Source organism: Heloderma suspectum, chromosome 4, assembly GCF_057233095.1.
Source record: "Heloderma suspectum isolate Gila_16-S chromosome 4, 16-S_ref, whole genome shotgun sequence".
Taxonomy (NCBI): domain Eukaryota; kingdom Metazoa; phylum Chordata; class Lepidosauria; order Squamata; family Helodermatidae; genus Heloderma; species Heloderma suspectum.
In genome coordinates this window covers 67,727,415-67,750,487 of record NC_139461.1, presented here as the reverse complement: position 1 = coordinate 67,750,487, position 23,073 = coordinate 67,727,415, and positions in this window count along the sequence as shown.

Below are 23,073 nucleotides of genomic sequence, written 5' to 3'. Positions count from 1 at the left end.
TTTAATACTCAAATTTGTACATTCTATGTGGCACTGATCTTAAAATTGCTCTCACAACTGTAGCAGCTTTGTAGTGATGTCTATGCAACTTCTCACAAGCCTTTTTTTCTAGGTTATCTTATATAAGAATATGGTAGTGCAAGGCTTTTTACTAGATATCTACTAGACCAGTTTTGCTCATTTATTTTTTAAACTGAAGCTTGAACAGTGTAGACATGCAGAAAATTTTGAAATTTCTAAAAAGTTCAAAGCTCAAGCTTTGGGCGGCTCAGGAAGGGAGAAGAGAAAGGGATGAGGCAAAGTATGCACGTGTAATAATGCTCACTCCTGTGAGATCATAGAGTGCTGGGCCAATGAAAGGATAGAAACAGAATGCTGAGAAAGAGGCTGAAAAAAAATCAGTTGGTGATAGAGGAGGAAGAAGAGAAGCTGAGGAGAAAGCTAAAAGGGCACCAGCGGGAGAAAAGAGAAAAAAAGGCAAGTTGAAAACAGATAGACAAGATGCCATATAAAAGAGGTAACCAATCTTTTAAAAAAGAAAATTCATTATATATAAATAAATACTTATGAAGAAAAGCAGTTGTGTAGCATTTTTTTTCAGGGTTCTTTTCTTTTTATACTAAGATAGCTCTGCTATGTTGCAGAGCAAATCAGCAAACACATCATGTAAAGTGCCTGAACTGAATAGTCTTGTAGACTGAAGCTATGCATATGTTAAGCATTAATGGGAGTTAGTGGTTCCTCCAGCAGAGTGGTTTCAAGTTTAGACTGCCCATGGTGCGCGAGAGTATGGAAGAACTCAAACCCATATAAACAATGTTTCACCTTCATATATAAATGAAACCCTGCATTAAATTGGAACTTTTCTTGAAACAGGATGAAAGACTTGGGGAGTGCCCCCCTGTGCTGTGCCCCCCTGCCCCCCATCCGTGCACCTAGACTAAGTTCAGCTATCAAATGCCAGATGCGTTAACAGCTTCCTTTAAGATTATATCCTTGTAAGCTGAGGGTAGTGTGGTAGCTTGTGAGCAGTTCTTCCACTTCTTTCAGTTCCATTGGGTAGCATAGAAGAGCATCAAAGCTAAAAAAAACATACTGGCATTGTGTTTAAAGGAAAAGCAGCATTAACCTAGGAAATGCATCAGCTCAGGTGAAAATAGGCGATGTTTAGTAGGGCTGTGCACCACCTTGGTATGAAGCCTGAATAACGAGGCAAAGCAGGCTGGTTCAGAGGTGCCTCGTCGTGATACAAAGCAGACCAGCACCAAGGTGCCCCAAAGCAAAGTGGCTCCACCATGAAGTACCTCATCCACCTTGTATATTTGAAGCTCTATTTATGCCTTCTGAGCAGCCCAGACAGGCTGTCTCCAAAATGTATCAATTTCTTAAAGATCACATGGAGGGACAAGAAGAAGGGGAGGGAGGGAAGGAGAAGGTGAGAGGACATGGAGGCACCAAATGTATCAATCTGAGAGAGAGATTGGGGAAGGGAGAGGTGGGGGAAGGGAAGAGGAGAGGGAGGAGGAGGAGTGAGTGAGGTTTGCTATGAGTCAGTCTCCGTTTGCTCATTGTGAGAGAGGTGGTGTTACTGGAGAGGAGAATAGGGATGTACGAAAGTTCCGCCACGGATCTTGAGGACGCCGAATACCAGCGCATTCGGCCCCCCGAAATCGGTGGCGGAATGGCCTGCCCCCCCACCCCACCCCCGGGACGAGACTTACCTTGGGCGGATCTTCCTGGTGGCGGCGGCAGCAGTTAGGCGGCGGTGGCGGCGGCCGGTCTTCCGACTGGCTGCTGCCACCGCCATTTCCAGGTTAAAAAAACCAAAAAAACAAAAAAAGTGATAGGCTACGTAAAGATTTACGTAGCCTATCACGGCTAGATTTTAAAAAAACACCGTGATAGGCTATGTAAATCTTTACGTAGCCTATCACGGCGGACTTAAAAACAAAAAAAAAAAACAACGTGCGTATGCAAATGTTGGCGGCCATGGCTGCCGCCATTTGCATTCCTTATTTTGGCATGTCTTAGTCTACGTAAACATTTACGTAGACTAAGACGGCGAAAATAAGGGGAACACAAATAGCATAGCGTCTACGCTATTTGCGTTCCCATTATTTTCACTGTCTTAGTCTACGTAAATGTTTATGTAGACTAAGATGTGCCAAAATAAAGAACGCAAATGGCGGCGGCCATGGCCGCCACCATTTGCGTACGCGCGTTGTTGTTGTTTTTAAAAATCAGCCGTGATAGGCTACGTAAAGATTTACGTAGCCTATCACGGCTGACTGCAGGGATGCAAACGGTGGTGGCTATGGCCACCACCATTTGCATCCCTGCTAGCCAGCGGCTGGATGTCTGGCTGCTGGCGGAGCCAGCCGGCGGCTCCGCAGAATTGCTGCAGAGCACAGCCGGCCAGCCAGGATTCCAGGGGGGAGGAACAGAGCACCTCCCCCCTGGCCAGGATTCCGGGGGGAGGGACGGAACGCCTCCCCCCCACCATTAACATAATCTGTGGAAAGGTAAGTCACTTCCGTACATCCCTATGTCTGAACATTATTTGGCTACAACAGTGGTCTCCAAAGAGGAGGCACAAAATGATCCATTGGGGTGCGTGAGCCACTTGATAACTGAACAGCCTTCCGCTGCCCTGACAAGCTGCAATGATGGCGGAGGTGGCGGCAGCAGGATGGGACAGGAGCTGAGAGGGAAGCCCCATGGCATTTCTCTCTCCATTCCAGTCCTAGCTACTGGGAGCAACTGCCCCAGTCTCTGCCAGGCATGGCAAAGGAAGCCTTAACCCTTCCCATACTCCTTTGGCAGAATGAAGCCAAGAAGAAAGCACCTGCTATGGGGACTGGGCAAAACAAGGATACATAAAATTAAAGGGGGATCCTCATGATTTCATATGATTTTTAAAGGGGAGACCCACAAAGCCACCATCCAATCACAGAGCATATCTGCCTCCATGGACTGAACCAGAAAAATCACAGATCCACCACTCATAGGCACAGCCATAGTACAAAAATATGGATCCTTGGCAAGGATCCACTTGATTTCATATGATTTTTACAGAGTAAATCCCACAAACCACCATCATATCACAGAGCACATCTGCCTCCATGGACTGAACCAGAAAAATCATGGATCTGCCACTTGTGGGCACAGCCACAGTGCAAAAACAGGGGGAAATGGAAATGGCTCCCCCCATTCCCTGGAACAAGACAGCTGCCAGTGCTCATCCAGAAGGCCTAGGACCTAGTGGTGGTAGCAATGCAGCCTGCCCTCATTGGCAGGACTTGGCCCCCAACCAGGTGCCCTCAGCTCTTTCCATTGTCTTCAAGAAGACCTTGAAAGCAAGGCAGTGATTACTCAAAGCCAAAATGGATTTGTCAAGAACTGCTGTTGTTGTAGCACCAAATTTAGAGACAGTGGGGGTGACAGGGGCCACACTTAAGGCCAAAGGTATGGCCCACAGATGGCATGTTGCTATCCTTGCCCTATAGGATATAAGGAATACATGTAGTAATTGCCTGTGTGCACGCACGTGTGTATCTGGAGCAGATGATAAAGCAATCAGCCTGTAAGCACCTTGAAAACAATGCAGTAATTACTTGAAGCCAACATGGATTTGTCAAGAACAAGTCCTGCCAGACACATCTCATTTTTTGATCAGGTAACCTCCCTTGTGGACCGTGGGAATGCTGTAGACATAATATACCTCGACTTCAGCAAAGCTTTTGACAAAGTGCCCCATGATCTCCTGATGAGCAAACTAGCTCAAAGTAGGCTAGATGAAACAACGATCAGGTGGATCCCCAGTTGGCTACAGAATCAGACTCAAAGAGTGCTTATCAACGGGATCTTCTCAAACTGGGGAGAGGCAATGAGCAGGGTACCGCAGGGCTCAGTCCTGGGCCCAGTGCTCTTCAAAATTTTTATTAATGATTTGGATGAGGAGGTGCAAAGAATGCTTATCAAATTTGCAGATGACACAAAATTGGTGTCAGGGTGGAAACTGAGCCAACAGAGCCCCAGAGCAGTTCTGATTCTGAGGAGGAACAGCAATCCATGGGAGAGGAGCTCGCTCATCTCTCACAAGCACAGCAGCTGGCAGAGATTCCTCCTGCCAGCATTCATGGGATAGATAGTGACCCTGGCAGTGAGAGAGCACTGGAGGGGAGCTTGCTGGATGCTTGGCGCAGATGCAGGAAGCAATGACAGATGGAGGGCGCCGAAAGGAGGCACTCCGCTCATTTGGCACTAAAACAATGGCTGTGTCCCGAGGACCCAAGGGTAAGAGGGAGGATCTCTCCATAGCCCATAAGTTCAGGGTCTTCCCATGATTCTCCTTCAAACGGGGACCAACTGCCTTACCTGGAGCTTAGGCTACTCAGCTATCTTTCCCCAGGGCTGTTCCTTGCTTTGGCACTAGCGACTAGTATTCTGAAAGAGTCATAAAGTAATAAAGGAATAAAGTCTTGGAAAGAATTCCTCATAATCTATGTCCTGAGTTGGCTATTGGTGGGGACTGCAAGAGGCAGCTAGGACGCTCCTGACAATTGGACAGGATAGCTAATACCCTGGAAGACAAAAACAGAATTCAAAGTGATCTTGACAGACTGGAGAGCTGGACAGAAAACAACGGAATGTAATTTAATAGGGATAAATGTAGGAATGTACGAAAGTCACTTACATTTTCACAGCTTGGATTCGTGGGGGGGAGGCACTCCGTCCCTCCCCCCCGGAATCCTCGCTGGACCTGCTCTGCTCCATGGCGGCTCCACAGAGCCACCGACCAGGGCTGTCCACAGCTGGATTTCTGGCCACAGCCAGCTGCTGCAGACACAAATGGTGGCCGCCTTAGCGGCCGCCATTTACGTCCAGCCAGGCTGCCGTGATAGGCTACATAAGTATTTATGTAGCCTATCACGGCAAAGGCACTACACAAATGGCGTGGTGGCCGCTGTTTCCTCCCCTGCTCTTTGCCGTGATAGGCTACATAAATACGTATGTAGCCTATCTCAGCAGCCTGGCAGGACGCAAATGGTGGCCGCTACGGCGGCCGCCATTTGCGTCTGCAGCAGCCGGCCAAGAGACCAGCTGCCGCCGCCAGAGCCGCTGCCAGAACTGCCGCCGCCAGAACATCCGCCCCAGGTAACCTTCGTCCGGGGGGGGGTTCCGTGGGGGGGTGGGGGGGAGGCTGTTCCACCATGGGTTTCAGGGGGCCAAATGCCAGTGCATTTGGCCTCACTGAAATCCGTGGCGGAATTCTCTGCCATCCCTAGATAAATGCCAAGTTATGCACCTAGGAAAAAGAAACCAAATGCGGTTACAAGATGGGGGATACTTGGCTCAACAATACTACAAGCAAGAAGGATCTTGGAATTCTTGTAGATCACAAGCTGAATATGAGCCAACAATGGGATGTGGCTGCAAAAAAGGCCTATGCTATTTTGGGCTGCATGAATAGAAGTATAGCTTCCAAATCCCATGAAGTACTAGTTCCTCTCTACTCAGCACTGGTTAGGCCTCATCTTGAGTACTGTGTCCAGTTCTGGGCACCACAATGTAAGAAGGATGCAGACACACTGGAGAGGGTTCAGAGGAGGGCAACGAAGATCATCAGGGAACTGGAAATAAAGCCCCATGAGACTGAAAGAACTGGGCACGTTTAGCCTTGAGAAGAGAAGACTGAGGGGAAATATGGTAACGCTCTTCAAGTACTTGAAAGGTTGTCCCAGAGAGGAAGGCCAGGATCTCTTCTCGATCATCCCAGAGTGCAGGACATGGAATGATGGGCTCAAGTTACAGGAAGCCAGATTCCGGCTGAACATCAGGAAAATCTTCCTGACTGTTAGAGCAATACGACAATGGAACAAATGACCTAGGGAGTGGTGGGCTCTCTCACACTGGAGGCATTCAAGACGAGGCTGGACAGCTCCTGGTCAGCGATGTTCTGACTTGGATTCCTGCACTGACCAGGGGGTTGGACTAGGTGGTCTTGTAGGCCCCTTCCAACCCTACTGTTCTATGATTCTATGAAAGAGCGCAGTTGGAGGGTGACTCCTACCTCTGCTGCCTGACTCAAGCCTTCCCGGGCTCCTCACAAACAAGGAACCCATGAAAGCTTGTGCTCCTTCCAAGGAAGAGAGAGAGCACAGCTGAAGGGCGACTCCTGCCCTTGTGCCTGTTGGCAGTTGGCGGGCTGCGACGGGCAGCGTTTTCCCTGGCAGCTTTCCCTGGCAGCGCCTTCCCCAGCAGCACCAGCAGCAGTGGCAGTGGTAGCTCTTCTGGTGGCGCCCTCTCCCATGGATCATGGGCCCAGGTAAGGAGCTGGGGGCTGGGAGACATGTTGGGGGGGGGCGAAGGTTCTTCTGTTCGAACTCAGTGGGTTTTTCCCCCACCAAACATAAGGTTTCTCACTGAGGCCCAAAAGTTCTAGTTTTGACTCATCTGTCCAGAGAACATTGTTCTAGAAGTCTTGGGAATCTTCTATGTGATCTTTAGTGAACCTCAGATGGGTAGCAATGCCCTTTTTAGAGAGCAGTGGTTTCCTCCTGGCTGTCCTCCTGTGAACACCATTCTTGTTCAGTCTTTTTCTGATCGTTGAGTCATGAACTCTCATGTTAGCCAAGAGTGGCCTGCAGATCCCTGGATGTTACTCTGGGGTTCTTTTTGACTTCCTGGATGATGTGCTGATTTGTTCTTGGAGAGATTTTGATAGGATGACCATTCCTGGGTAGAGTGACTCTGGTCTTGAACTTTCTCCATTTGGAGACTATCTGTCTGACAGTCGGTGGTGGCACCCCAAATCTTTAGGAATGGTTTTGTAACCCTTTCTAGACTGATGAGCAGCAATAACTGCTTTCCTGGGGTTCTCAGAGATGTATTTTGATTGTGGCATGATGTGTTTCCACACAACCATATGGTGAAGACCAAACTCACAAAGTTTCTGATCCATTTGTAGGGTGGGGCCTCCCAAACTCACCCCTGAAGATCTACCTAATTACTTAAATGCCTGATTCTAATTATTCCCTTTATTGAGCTCATGTAACCAGGGGTTCACTTACTTTTGCACATTCCCTGACTTTTAAGTACTCATTTTTTGCCTAATTTATACATCATTTTATTTCACAAGACATGGAATTGGTTAATATAAACCCTATTGGATATTTAGAAAAGAATTGGTTTTGATTCATGAAGGCTATAATGGTACAACTATGGAATTTCCATAATTATCATTAGGGTTTACAAACTTTTTCTCACCAATGTAACCTATTATACAGGTTGGTGCAAGAGCCTTGACAGATACTTCAACTAGAGTGCAAAGTATTCTGGGACAAATATTTGTCACATTACCCTACTCACATGAGTAACACATGAATAGGGCTGTAACTACTGCAGAATAGGTATAATGCGATCTGAACGCTTAACTCCTACAAACATTCCAGCTGCCACATTCTGCACCAATATTCTGCCTTTAATAGCAGCCCCATGCAGAGTGGGGCTGCTATTTCAGTAATCTAGGACATAACTAAAGCAGGCATCACTGAGGAAAGATCTCTGGCTATGGCTGGTGAACCAGCAAAAGCTATGAAAAGCATTCTTGTAGAAATTATATTCTTTCAAACATACAGTACTAAGGCAGGATATAAAACACCACACAAAAAGTATCTTAATACAACTGTACATAGAAGATTACTTTGGGGGAGTGTTGTATTGATATGCACATTAGTAATGCTGCAATGCTGCAAAGTAATGTTGTTACCAGGGCCTTCTCTGTAGTGGCCTCCCATCTGAGAAATGCCCTTCCCAGAGAGATCTTCCTGGTGTCTTTACCGTACATGTTTAGGTGCAAAGACTTTCCTCTTCTAGCAGACATTTAATTTGTTATCTGATTATGAAGCTGTTCTTTAATATTTTTGTAACATTTTTAATGTTTCACTATCTTAACATTTTGATATTCTCTTCGTTGTACTTATTGTTTTGGTTGTTACTGTATTGTTGTTTTGTGTTTGTTTTTAATGATTGTAAAATGCACCAAGGGCATCTGCCAATCAGGTGGTATATAAATTCAATAAACAAATAAATAGATCAAAAATACATAAATAAAATGGATTGGGCCTTCCCACAGCTGTTTGCAAAACTTAAGAGTGAAAATGTTTAAGAGACCAGAGGGCTATTCATCCACTGCCACGTCTAGTTCGGCCCTAAGTAGTGATGGACAAACCAGTCTTTTTCTGATTGAGGGTGTGCATTCATAAGTGTATTATCTCCTTTTTATATATTAATCTGTGATTTAGGGTGCAGTCCTATCGGTTGCATCCTTGCAGCTTGAAACCTCCAAATTTGGTGGCTTCCGATATCCCTATGCTCTGACGAGCTGAAGCCAGCAGGGTGGGAGGAGTGACAGATGCGATCTTCATCTCCCCATCCAGCCTTTGATTTTTCACTAGATGGGCTTTTCAGCCTGTCTAGCAGGAGCACTTTGGAGGGGGAGGGAAGGAGGCTGGAGGAGGCTCGGGATAACTCGCATACTGGTCTCTCTGGTCTCCTCCCCTCCCCACCTACTGGAATGCCCCCTTTTCCCTCCTCCCCCGAGGTCACTTTTCCAAATCTGAGTTGAGATTCGGAAATGTAAGGCTTTGTGCCTCCCATTGAGTATTTTTTTATGACTGGATGATATTTGCAGACATAGTAGCTCCGTAGGAAGGGATTATGTCTACCAAATGTCAGAAAAATAGGTGTAGGGGTTTTGTGCTATGCAGCTTTATATTTTGATATATATTCTTTTAAGAGAACCATTGATAACTTTTTAAATTTCTGGGCAAAATTTGATGAAATTTGCAGGATAGTCGCCACTTCTTAGGGGATCAAGCCTACCAAATTGGGATCTAAATAAATAGTGGTTTGAGGGTTTAGCCTCAGATTTTGAATAGTAGGAGCTTTTAATGTAAATATTGGATAGAAATCTCAAGTAGACCTACAGTTGAGCCATGGGACATATTTTATATAATAAAGCTTACGGGACCATGACCTTTGGGGTCAAATATGCAGCATCATGTTCAATTTATTTTATGAGCAGAAGTCATGTGATTCGCACTTCCAGTTCATGCATTCAAGGCAAACAAAGAATGCGTGTTAAAAGGCTGTTATCATACAGATGGCTTGCTGAGTCACGTAACACTTGAAATTTGTGATTTGGCACTTAGAATAAAGTACCAGAAGGTTTGCAAAAGCTTGTCAAAATAATGTGTAAGGATTTGTTTTTTTTAACCTTTGAAGGCATATCAGGGTCTTACAGAGGAATCTGTGGGATACAGGGCAGTTGTTTCTGCTTACATAACATCTAATTTCAGCTAAAACATGGACATTGCTGAGGGTCTCTTACAACATTTCACTTTATTGCTTCCAGCCATAGGCATTATTGGATGAGAGGTTTTTTGCCCCCTCATTTCCCATTTTGATCTGCAAGCAGTGTGAAAGAAGAACAAAGTCCAGATTAGAAGATTCCAGCCAGGGCACTGCTTAAATAGGGTGGTTCCACTGTTGCTGTTCCACTTTCCCTGGGAACTGACACTATCTTTCTATTTCAACAATTATATCAGACAGTGGGGCAAAGTCAAAGCAGCAGCTTAATTTATGTCAGTTACAGTTGCAAGAGATATTCACAAGTACTCTAAATGCTGTGAATGTTTCCATTTTTTTCCCATGCAAAATTTGAATGGGAAATTTTTCAAATCCATCATTTGAATGTGATTTTTCTCTCTTTCTCTCGCTTCAGCATATAAATGCTTTAGGCTTCTTAGCATCTCTTGATCATTTTGATTTGGGATAATATGAGATCTTCTCATAACCTGTCAACTGCCAAAAGATGAATGACCATTCCATATTAACTATCACAGTTATTTATGTTCTGCACTTCTATATCAAAATATACTAAGGGCAGCTGATAAGCTTCAAACAATGAACAACAAATAACATATTAAAAGAAACAGCACAATATAAAACAGCCATAGGCTAATAAGACATTAGAGGAACCCAGATCTGACAAATGCAAGGAAGGAAGGTGCTATGTGTACCATTCCATATTATGGGCACTTCAACTAAAAAGTCATATCACCCATTTTGAATCCATCAGCAGAAGAACTGAAACATACCAGATACAGGGTGAAATCCAATAAAGTTTTTCCACTGACAGAAATACTCCCATCTGTGGAGCAGGGTGGTGGTGGTGGTATTACCGCTCCCTCCTGCAGCCCACTATGTACCCTCAATTTCTGCTCTGAAGGATTAGGAAACTTCCAGAACAGATTTGAGGGGGGATGCAGGGGGCTACAGAGGAGAAGGGAGAAGGAAATGTCCCATCATGTGAGCAGACTTCCACTTGGGCAATGTTTTGCCAATAGATTCCTGGGGGATTCCTGTGATTTCATTTCTTGCGCTGTTTTTATGTTTTAGTGTTGAGATTATAGCAATGTTTTAAATGGTTAATATATGGTTTTATCCTTGTTAGTTACCTTGAGCTCTTCTCAGGAAATGAGGGAAATAAATGCTTAAATTAAATAGATGCATCTAATAGCGCAACGTCCTCAGGCAAATTCATAATGGAAGAAGCAATTTCTGAGATCCTCCACTCCCAGGCTATTTAGAGCTTGAAAGGTCAATTCAGTTCTTTGAACTGAGCCAAGAAATTGCCAGCCACTACATTTGGTAATAGACCACTATCATGTGAACCGATTTGCTGAACACAGACAAATTCTGGCTGGTGCATTCTGGACCAGAGGATTTTTCCGAACTGTGTTCTGAACTGTGTTCAGGGCAGCCTCAGGTAAAGTACATTATAATAATCTAATCTGGAAGTGATGGGCTGAGGCCAGGTCTGAATTTTCCAGAAAAGGTTGCACCAGTGTCTCTGAGATGAAATGGATGCAAGGCACTCCTTGGTTCTGTTACCACCTGGGCATCCAAAAGTATGGCTGGGGACAGAAGTATCCCCAAGGTGCAAATCATCTGCTCGGGGGAATGCGACCCAATCCAGGACAGGCTGCACACCTCCAAGATTTGGTCAAAATGCTATTGCATATTGTCAAGTATTAGTATAACAGTGGCTTTACAACCACCTTCTGAGGAACTTTGGGTTCTTTGGAAGGTTATCCAGGAGTCTTCAGTGAGAAAACCAGTGATGGTTTTCCAGACTTCTCTTGAAGATGCTTCCCAACCACTGGTGATCTTCCTCTGCAATGCAATGAGCAGCCTAAAGGGAATATTGGGTGTGCTCTAAAGCATATTTTCAGTTCACAATGGGCAATGACCCAAAGAGCTGTCTGTGAACTGAATATACAGCTTTGAACATATCCAAGAATTCATATCCCTGTAACACACAGGGGTTCTTGGCTGACCAGCCAATGTGGAAAGTGATCCACTGAAATACCATTGTGCTTCAGCTACTAGTACTTTCAGATGCCAAGTAATAACACTATGTGTCAACTATTAAATAGTCAGATATTGAATACTGAGTGCTGCATTCAGATGTGAACAATTTCAGAGAATACTCAAAGAATATCTGGATAATATTCAACAGCAGCATTCACAAATGAGAATTTGAGAGCAGCTGAGTGCCAAAATTCATTTCATCTATAAAATCAAGAGGCCCGCATTACTTACAGTGCAATCCTATACATGCCTACTCAAAATAAATACCATTGATTTCAAGGGGGCTTACTCCCAGGTAAATGACTACAGGATTGCATCACTTAGGGCACAATTCTATGCATGTTTAGACAGAAAAAAAGTCCTACAACTCCCAGGATTGCCCAGCAACATGGCTGGCTGGGAAATGCTGGGAGTTGTAGGGCTTTTTTCTGTCTAAACATGCATAAGATCAAGCCCTTAGAAATTTATTTTAAAAAAACAACCTGTGAGATGAATTGTGTCAAAGAAGCTGAGTGAAGCAGGCAATACAGTTTCACAGCAATGGAAAAGAAACTTACTTCAGAGTATAATTCTATAACTAATTGGAGTCCCTGCTAAATGCAAGACAGATATTTTTAGAAGGCTGTTGTACTGCAGCGTAGGTGATGAGTTTCATTAGCCCATATATTTATGGAGCTTTTCAGACATGTTTTGAATTGATGGAATTTGGATCTATTCAACACTTCAGCTAGAATATCTGGAAGAAAAGTCATAGCTGAAACTGAAAAGAAATGGCACTGAGAAAGGTTCTAGTTTTGCTCTGCAAAGATCAGGAACTGCCCATGTCAGATGGGCACAGACCCAGTGACACAGATTCCCAACCCCTGCAAATTCTACTCTTTACTGCTACCTCTCACTGCTGCTGCTGCCCTCCTTAGGTCTCCCAAATCAAACTGCCAGGTGTGACAACCACGAAGGCACTCAACTGACCCACCACAATAATGAAACTAGCTCTGGCTGTCTAGTCCCCATGTAGGTGGCTTGTTTACACTAAGGTTCAGGAATAGAGGAAGCTGCCTTATACCAGGTCTGACTCTTTGTCCATCCTGCCCAGTTCTGTCTACTTGGACTGGCAGTGCCTCCCCAGGTCTCAGCCAGAGGTCTGTCACATCACCTGCCACCTGTTTCTCCACATGTTTCTGTATCTTGAACATACAGCAGCCTTCCCCAACCTGGTGCCCTCCAGATGTTTGGGGATGACAACATGACCATTGGCCATACTGGCTGGGGTTGAAGGGGCTTGAAGTCCAAAACATTTGGAGGGCACCAGGTTGGGGAAGGCTGATTTGCAGCTGATTTGCATGCACATTTGCATGCAGCTGATTTGCATGCACAGAGCAAGAGATCTGCAGTGCTGCTCACTCATCTGTAGGCACTCCCAGGCCCGTGGCCTAGATGAGGACAGGGCCGGCCTTAGGGGTGGGTGAGCTGGGCAGTCGCCCGGGGTGCCAAGCGGAGGGAGGCACCAAGCTGAGTTGAAGGGGGTGCCAAGCTGAGCTGAGGGACTGCCAAGCTGAGCTCAGTGGCTGTGTTTTTTTTTTTAATGTACTGTCTGCAGTGAACTAGGGTGGCAAGTGTCTGTAAACTTTCTTTCAAGTTTCTACAAGTTGTCTGGGTAAAAAATGATCTTTTTTCAATTAGCTTTAAACTAGTATGTTTCCACATTGATTTCATTTGCAGTAAGTAAAAACCAGTGGAGCACTGTTTTACTTTGAGGCAACGTTACTGAGCACTAAGCACTTCGAATACTGCAAACACGGTAAGCACTACATAAATAATAATAAAATAAAGCCGTTAGCTGTAAGAGGTTAGCTGGATACTTTTTTATTTATAACTTCTCTTCATTATTTTTAAACTTAAAAATAATGGATATTCTAAAATAAAGAATGCTTATCAAAAGATAGGAGCTGCTACAAAACAAATTACAAGAAAACCTGTGATAGTTCTGCTGTGTTGCGTAGCGCTCAGAATGTCGCTTTCAAACTTTGGCTTGTGCAAAGTGTAGCACAGTGGCTGAGATATCAAGGTTTTGAGCAATGCTGTTCTTGATTTATTTTATTTATCAAATGTATATCCCGCCTTTCCACTACAGATGATGCTCAAGGCAGCTAACAAAAATACGAGATTATACAAAATTATAATCAAAACATATAAACAAATCAATGACAGTTGTAGCTTAAGGCTTCAGGTCTTATTACAGAATAAATTGCACTGAACTCAACGGGTTTTCTGAGCAAACCCACGCTGCACACCATGCCTTGTTTCTGGCACATATTAACGTATTTAAATAATTTATACCTTGCTTTCCAGTCCCACCCCCCATATCAAAGTGATTTACAACTTACATGTTGTACATGATGTCCATCAACATACATTGATGGACATTACACCTACACCAGGCCCCATAAATCCTCTGGGAGGCCCTGCAAAATGGACTACTGGGGGCGGGGGCACCAAAGGTACTCCTTGCCCGTGGTGCTACTTATCCGAGGGCCGGCCTTGGATGTAGATCACTTCCCTCTGGGGCAGTTGCTGCTGTGGCTCCTTTTCATCTGCCTTGTCACTGTTACTAAGTGCCTCTCTGTTTACTTTCTCTTTGGGACCAATCTAGCAGAGAGGAGAAGCAGTCAGTGCCATCTGCTGGTTCACTGGCCTATGGGTCCAGTGAGTGTCAGAGGTGAAGAGGAATGCCACCGGGAGCTGGAGATGCTGGCACTGCCTTCACCATTCCATTGGGCCCAGAGGTAGAGAGCGGATGGGAAATGGGTAAAATGGCCATAGCAGCAGCACCAGTGGCAGCTCCAGAATCTTGCTGCTGCTAGATTGAGCCCAAAGTGATGCAATCCTGTACTCCCTGCTGCTGCTGGACTGGGCCCAAAGAGGAAGCAAGCTGAGGGAGCTGTCAGCCATGACAAGGAGGAGGAGGAGTCTGCTACCATGACCTAGCAGCAATTTGGAGGATCTTTGGTAGGTGGTAGACTCCTTGCTTGTGGCCCTCCAGATGTTTTGCCTTACAACTCACATCATCTCTCACTATAGGCTACGCTGACTAGGGCTGATAGACGTTGTAGGCCAAAACATCTGGAGAGCCACAAGGTGCCCACCCCTTGTTTAGACCTTGGCAGAAAGCCAACAGTGCCACCCCCTGATGTGTGAATAAAATAAGGGTAAGTTGTTTGTGTAAACTGGTCCAGAAAGAGACTGCCTGGACACTCCCACCAAAGGTTCCAGGTTAAGGGCTCAAGTTTGTGACATCTCCTGTTAACAGAGGTAGCACAGGCCAGGCCTCTGCTGGAGACCTTGGAGAGCTGCTGCATGTCAGAGGAAATACTGGGCAAGATGGATCAATGGTCTAGCTCAGTACTAGGCAGGTTCCTGCTTTCCATGACTGAACTGTTCCTGATGAGACTGTACAAATCAAAGGGGTCATAATAAAACAGACCTCACACAAGCCACCTGCAACCAATCAGACAAGCCATTCTTCCAGCTGTTTCAAGATTATCTTTGGCTGCCTTAAAAGAAACTTGAAATTATATATATCCATCAAAATAGACAGCATCAGAATCCTATTTAATTGAGGTAAAACTTGCCCAATTCTCTTCTGGATTATACAATGATAAATACAGACTACATTCTACTCAGAAGTAAGCCTCACTGAGTTCAATGGATCTTACTCTTGCAGATAGGTGGTACCCTATACACCATTACCTGGGAGTAAGTCCCATTGAACTCAACGGAGCACACTTTTGAATATACATGTATAAGATTGCGCTGCAAATAATTTTTAAGATAGGTTCAGTAATAAATGCAGGTCAGAAAATCAGTTTTCAACTTAAGTAGTGTTTTTCTGTGATCTTTCTATTTTAAATACCTTAATGAAAAACTCACATCTTGCTGCTGTTCCTCAGTACCCTTTTTAAAAAGCTACTTTGTACAAGTATTTAAAGAACAGATCATGAAATGTTTCCCTTCAGACATCCACCACATACAGTAGATTGAAGTGTGAGTTATATACATAAGAGATATCATTCCTTTACTAAAAATAATGCAATTTTGGGGAATAATTCCAACTTGATTTTTTAAAGTTTCAGCAGTACTTAAAAAGGGAGAAAGTCCTTCCTTATTCACAAATGAAATGGAACAGTTTATTCATGATGACATGCTTAGCATAAACAGTATCAATGGAAAAAAGATATACAAGAGATGCCTTTTTTCCAATGCATGCCACACATTTGGAAGGATTGCTAATATTATTAATAGACTTCGTGTAGCTAAAATGGATTAAAACTAATCCTTTGCCTTATGTCTATTAGACTTATTGGGATGTATGGATATTTATGTGAATTCCACATGGATGAATCTTAAGTCTATTTCCATGATATATCTAAAATAAAATAAAGAGGGGAGACAGCTTCAGTTTATTTTATTCAAATGTTGTTCAGCCCTCACACTCAGTAAATTGGCTCATCTTTAAGGTGCCCCCACATTCCTTCTTTATAGTCAGGGTAACCTAAATTCCCTGTCAAGAACTATAGATGGAGGCATGGGGATGTAGTGTAGGGCAATGAAAGTCCATATTGGTTCTGCACTCAGGGTGCTTCCAGATGAGACTTTTATTGTGCCATTGTCCTGCCTCATTCGCACATGGGGGGGGGGGTCATTTCAACTTCCATTTGTGACCCTCCTGTGCTTTCCCACCAATTCTTCTGTCTTTTCCCTTACCACAGAAAATAAGGGAAAAAATACAGACTAGCTGCACAATGCCCTCTGAGGGTTTGCACTAGGGTCCCTTCATCTTGAAGCACCTCCAGAATAAGAAAGGTTTTGGGATATTGTTTACTTCTTAAAGGGCAGAATGAATCCAGTGGGGCACTTCTGCCCCTACCAATTCTCTTCTGCCCTGCCAGTTCCATTGTGCAAGTGGCCCCCACCACTTTCGCAATGGCAATTTAGCACTTCCAGGGCAATCTGAAACAAGCAGAAATGCTCATTTCTGGAAGGAGGCAAATCAGCCTAGCTCTCATAAGGGAGCTCTGGCAACCTTCTTCCTTCTAGAAATGAGCATTCCTTCTCATTTCAGGGCTTCCCCTAAGAAGTGCTAAACCTTCCTTATGTAAGTGGTGGATTCCACTTGTGCTACAGAATTGGTGAGACCCACCCCTTGTGGAAGGAAATCAGTGGGGTGGAAAGATATTGGCAGGAGGGTAAGAGCTCTATCGCAGTGCGCCTAAAGAACTGGAAATAATCTGTAGCTCCTGTCGACCCATAAAAAGCTATCTGGAAAGGGGTGCATTGCTCAGAGGGAGAGCCTACGTTTTGCCTGCAGCAGATCCAGGTGCAACCCAGCATCTCAAAGGATCTGGGCAAGTTGAGAAAACTCTTTTCCTGAGATCACGGAAAGCGGCTACTACCAGCAATGGTCCGACTCAGTGGAAGCTAGTTTTATATGTGCATATGTTCTGTCCATTCCTATGGCTGAATGTATATCTAGTCTACTACAATGGAAGATCAAGAAGACTGGAAACCAAGACATAGATACTGGAACTGGGCAATAAATGCTGCCATGTCTAAACTCTGAGAAGGCTCCTGTAAAAATGAAAAGATACTAAGAATTCTCTCATATGACTATTGCAGTCACTTTGCTTGGAAATCTGCACCAAACTCTTTCAAACTCTTGAAAGTACACCTGCAGTTCTCACAATGTCTTGACCTGGCAACCATGCTGTAGAGGTAGAGGCACTGTGGAGGGCACTGACACTCAACACTTGACCACTGGAAACTCCAGTTTACTCTATCCTCTACCACATTTTTGATCCAGCAACTGGACACTTCACATGCATGTTCACATATTTTTTTGCAGGATTCAGAAACAACAATAACAATTGTTGTATAACAATAAGATTCTCTGGAATTACACTGTAGACAGCAGTTTCCATGTTTGCATGATGCATGTTAGCAACATAGGAAGCTACCTTTTAGACAGGTCAGACTATTTGTCCATCTAGTCCAGTACTGGACTAGATGGACACTGGGAGCAGTGGAGGTCTTTCTTATCACATACTACCAGTTCATTTTTCACTGGACCTGCCAGAGGTTGAACCTGGGACATTCTGCATGCAACACTTGTGCTCTGTCACTGAGCTATGCTCCGTTCTGGAATCATTGTGCAGAAGACATGCAGCTCTGTAATGACTGTTTCAATGTGCTTGATGAGTGTAGAAGTGATAATCCTATGTTGGGAGTCAAAATCCACAACAGCAAGGTCACACAACATCTTCTGTGTTGGTCTAGTGATGGATAGAATGTTTGCAGGACACGATGGCATGTTATTTAGCTGACCACTGATTTCATCGACCACAGATGGCAGGAATGTCAATGGCTTACCCCAAGAAGATATTGACAGAAACAATATATGTCAGGACTTCTTGAACAGTCAAATCTATAAAATGCTAGTGTGTCCCCTCCCCCTAACCCCTAATCATAATCATAACCCCTAGTCATAATCACAACAGGAGAGCCCTTGCTAACTACAAAATATATGACAGCATGTGAGTACTCACCTCAAACATATCTGATCATAAGACTTCCATTTGGGTTACTTATTTCTAGCCTTTCACATTTAATTAATATCACTAAGAAGCAAATGGATAAATCTCTCCTCAGAGACATCCAGCAAAAGGAAAAAAGATGCCTTCTACTCAGAAAGAACTTGGTGGTGCAGTCTCTCTGCATGGTATTGATTGGCCTGTTAATTTTCATGTCATTTCATAGTGCAATACTTCTGGGGAGTAAATAGCATATTAGGCTGCATAATTCATCTTGTGATGCTCTGGAATAGGACTGGGCTGAAATGAAGCCAATAGGTGTTAAGGAAACTAGGGGTAAAGAAAGGAGAAAAGGGATAAAATAGAGAGGTGGATAGGAATAATCAGTCAATGAAGAGGTGCTATGCAGGTTTGGTATGTGGGAAAAATGTGCAAGTGACATACTTCAAAGTGACTTCTTATGACAGAGGTGATCCAGATTGTAAATTCTTCACACAAGAAAGTAAATCCACCATACCATCATGCTGTGTAGGTAGTACAACAGGCTTCAGTGAGGTTGGGGCTTTTCATTCTCTGCACGCATGGGCCAATTATTTCATGCAAAGAGAAAACATCACATGCATGTTCTAATTTACCTTAATATTATTACCTTTTGAATAATGGATCATAAAATTATATCTATCTATCATCCATCTATCATCTATCATCTATCTATCTTAGGGATGGATGAGCACCTTCCTGTCCGGGTTCTCCTGGCACCCACCCAACCACTGCCCCTGCTCACTGGGCCTCCAGGCTGCCCTTGAGCCCCCTTCCATGCTCGGTAAGCAGCCCACTACTTACCCAGGCCTGTTCATCTCTGTCTCGATCACCATGTTTTTAACAAACATAGCAATTGGCAGTCCGTGCCCATAGACTTATATGCAACTTAGTGCTGTGAAACTAGAGTCTATGGGCAATTCACAGCCCTTTTTGCAAATAAGTCTATGTGCCCAGACTGAGCACGGGAGTGTGGTACAGGGACCAGCGAGCAGTGGGGAGGGCTCAGCAGGTGCAGCTCGGCAGGCGCTGATGCTGATGCCAGCAGTCTGGCAGATCTGTGGACCAAAACGGGAGCCCACAACATCCCTAATCTGTCTCTCATCTGTCTATCTATATTCAGTCAATTTCAAAGAAATTTACAAGATAAACCAATAAAACCAGCATGCAATAAAACAGGCACCCACCCACTCCCCGCCAATCAATCTCAAGAAACAGCAGTGGGATCAACACAGTGAACAGAATAATGGCTAGATGATGAGAATGGGGATAATACTAATTCTAAAGACTCCTGAGCAAACTTAGCAGTCATGGAATCAGAGGACAGGTCCTCTTATGGATCAGTAACTGGTTAAAGAACAGAAAGCAGAGAGTAGGAATAAATGGTAAATTCTCCCAACTGAGGGAAGTAAATAGCAGGGTCCCACAGGGACCTGTATTGGGACTAGGGGGACGTCCAGATTGTGTAAAATCTGTTCTGTCTGTGTTTTGCAGATTGTCAGGCACCTTTGTTCCATCATCTGCCCATCCACGGAATTGGATTTTCTTCAGTTTCCAAATTTGCATAAATTCATATGTGAAAAAATGCACAAATTCCCCCAAATGCACATTTTCATGCTTTAGCCTATGGGGCAAATGTGCATTTTTGGCTGTTTTTTATTTTTTCATATTTTTCTATGACAAACGTTGCCCCAAATTATTGAAGGTTAGAAAAGCAGTCTGCAAGTCCATGAAATCTGCCCCATGGGGAAAAGCCAGTCTACTGAGGAATACATGGGTCAGATTCATAAAAATCCAAACTCATTTGGTTCCATTCCAGATTTCTCTGACATCCCTAACTGGGACCAATGCTTTTCAATTTGTTCATAAGTGATCTGGAATTAGGAGTGAGCAGTGAAGTGGCCATGTTTGCTGATGACACCAAATTATTTATGATGGTTAAAACAAAAAGGGATTGTGGGAGCTCCAAAAGGATCTCTCCAGACTAGGAGAATAGGCATCTAAATGGCAAATGCAGTTCAGTGTAAGCACATGTAAAGTGATGCACATTGGGGCAAAAAGTCCCAACTACAAGTATAGTATGATGGGATCTGACCTTGGGGTTGTGGTGGACAGCTCAATGAAAAGGTAAACCCACTGTGTGTCCACTATACATATATAAAAAGGCAAATGCCATTTTAGGCATAATTAGAAAAGGAACTGAGAATAAAGCCAATATCATACTGCCTTTATACAAAACTATGGTGCAACCACACTTAGAATACTGTGTACAGTTCTGATGACCACACCTAAAAAAAGATATTGTAGAGCTGGGAAAAGTGCAGAAAAGGGCAACTAAAATGATCCAGGGTCATCTCCCCTATGAGAAGGTTACAACAGCTGGGGTTGTTTAGCTTGGAAAAAAAGGAGGGTAAGGGAAGACATGATAGAGATCTAAAAAATTATGCATGGTGTGGATAGGGAGACATTTCATTTCCTCTCTCATAATACTAGAACCTGGGGTCATCCCATGAAGCTGATTGGTGGGAGGTTCAGGACAGATAAAAGGAAGTACTTCTTCACACAGCACATAGTCAAATTATGGAATTCGCTACCACAAGATGTAGTGATGGCCACCAATTTTGATGGCTTTACAAGGGTGTTGGACAAATTCCCAGAGGAGAAGGCTATCAGTGGCTTCTAGTCCTGATGGCTATGTGCTACCTCCAGGACCAGAGGTGGTATGCCTATGTACACCAGTTGCTGGGGGACATGGGCGGGAGGGTGCTGTTGCACTCATGTCCTGCTTGTGGGTTCCCAGTCGACAGCTGGGAATTGTGTGAACAGAATGCTGGACTAAATGGACCCTTGGTCTGATCCAGCAGGGCTCTTCTTACGTTATGATGATGATGGTGATGATGATGGCCCTCTTCAACTGTGTAGACAGTAGTGAGGAAGAAGGATTGACCTCTCTTAGGAGAGAGATCTAGAGCATCAAGGGTGCCAGAGAGAAGGCAAATAATTCTGTAAGATCAACAACTAAATACTGCTGTTAGGTTCAGCATGTTGGGTTGTGACATGTGCCAGCCACACTTTTGAATATTCAAGCCACAGTGGGTGGTCACTGTGGCTTGTCATGTGGTGTGAACCTGGCAAGGGTGGCTTATGCAAGGGTTAAACAACCCTCACATCACCCTAAAACAGCCCATGGGTTATGCAAGGGTTGTTTCACCCTAGCATAAACCACCCTCAGTGGGTTTTCATAACATGACAAGCCACAACGACCACCTGCCATTGCTTGAATATTCAAAACGGCCACCGGCCTGCACCGCAACCTACTATGGCTTATGTAAGCCATGGTGGGCTGTGGTGATTGTGCAAACTTAGTCTGTTGGTCCATATAGCTCAGTATGTCTGTAAAAACTGGCAGCAGCTCCTCTGGGTTTCAGAGAAGTGACTTTCCCAATGTTACCTTTAGATGCCAGGGATTGAACTTGGAACCTTTTATGTGCAGAGCATACGCTTCACCACTCAGCTACATCCCTTCCCCTAACTGACCTTATGCTGAAAGGGTAAGGTGAATTCATTCAAGAGGTCAAAAGGCACAGAATATCTGTCTATTGACAACTGCAATTTGTGGGCAAAAGAGGGATGGTAAAGGGAGGATAGGGACTGAGAAGGGCAGATATAACAAGAGAAGGAGCTTCGCAAGTCTTCTTGCGGCAACTAAAACTCAAACTTGACAAATTTTCCCACTTTAATGCTACCAAACATGCTCAGCTACAGCAACTGAAGCCATGTGCCTAAACAAGGAAATCAGATTTTACGACTCTACAGAAAATGAGGACAAACTAAGACTGAACTAGGGGAAAAACTAAGGGGTTTCTCATTGCATCTACACTATTTACTCGTTAAGCCCACCAGAGGCTTAAATGGATGTGCTCTGAAATTAACTTTCCAGGGTTGATATTTACATTAACTAAGGCAGGGGTGGAAGGAAAGTAGATGGAATCTACTGGAAGATTTGGGTGATTTGTAGTAGGTCAGCACGGACAAAAGCTACACACACACACACACACACACACACCCCCTGGGTTATACCCAATGTTAGTCCTAGAAGTAGACCCATTGAAATGAATGGGATTTGGCTTAGACTAACATTGGATACAACCCCCTAATACTGTTAAAATGAAGAAAACTTGAGGTAATCAGCAGAGATTTTTGTGTGTGCAAGGGCTAAACACACACACCACAAAGTAGATCCCACAAGCCTAAAGTCTGCCCATCCCTGAGCTAAGGAGTTTGCTGCTAGTTTTCATTCAGATTCACCGTAGTTGTATTTCATTCCCATTGTAAATACACATCACCTTGGAATGTTCTATAGATGGAAATCATCATCTCCCCGTAATATGTCAAGATGTTTCAGTTTATCAAGGATATGCTCGAGTGCCGCTAAACCCAGTCCCCCACTGTGAAGTAATTTATTTAAGGTCTCCTTGAAGGCTCTCTTATAGGACCTCCCACAAAGGCTTTCTGGTACATTTTTTTTTTGAGAGGTTGAGTCAGAGTCACAAGGAAGCTTCACATCCATTTTTCCTTCCTTAAAATAACCCACTAAAAAGGGCAAAAGTTCACACTAGAAGCTCCCATGATCTAGCACTCAAAGCAGGTTCACAAGCTGCAAATACAGTGACACAAAGGGTGCAATTCTATGCATGTTTAGACAGAAAAAAAGTCCTACAACTGCCAGCATTCCCCAGCCAGCTACACAGTACATGTTGTCCAGTGTAGTTATTATTCACCTATCATTGCGGATGAAATTACTGGGGATGGGTGGAAGAGAAGGGAGAAGAGCTTTAGAACACATTTTGATTTAGTATTGTTTATCTGTTGGAAACATTTAACATATAAAGAGTTTAAATAAATGTTTACTCCTCTTCTTTAATCCAATAAAGCCACAGAGTACGTTGTCATCAGCTACAACCATAAATATAAAAAATGATAATCTGTTCATTATTTCTATACTATTAAG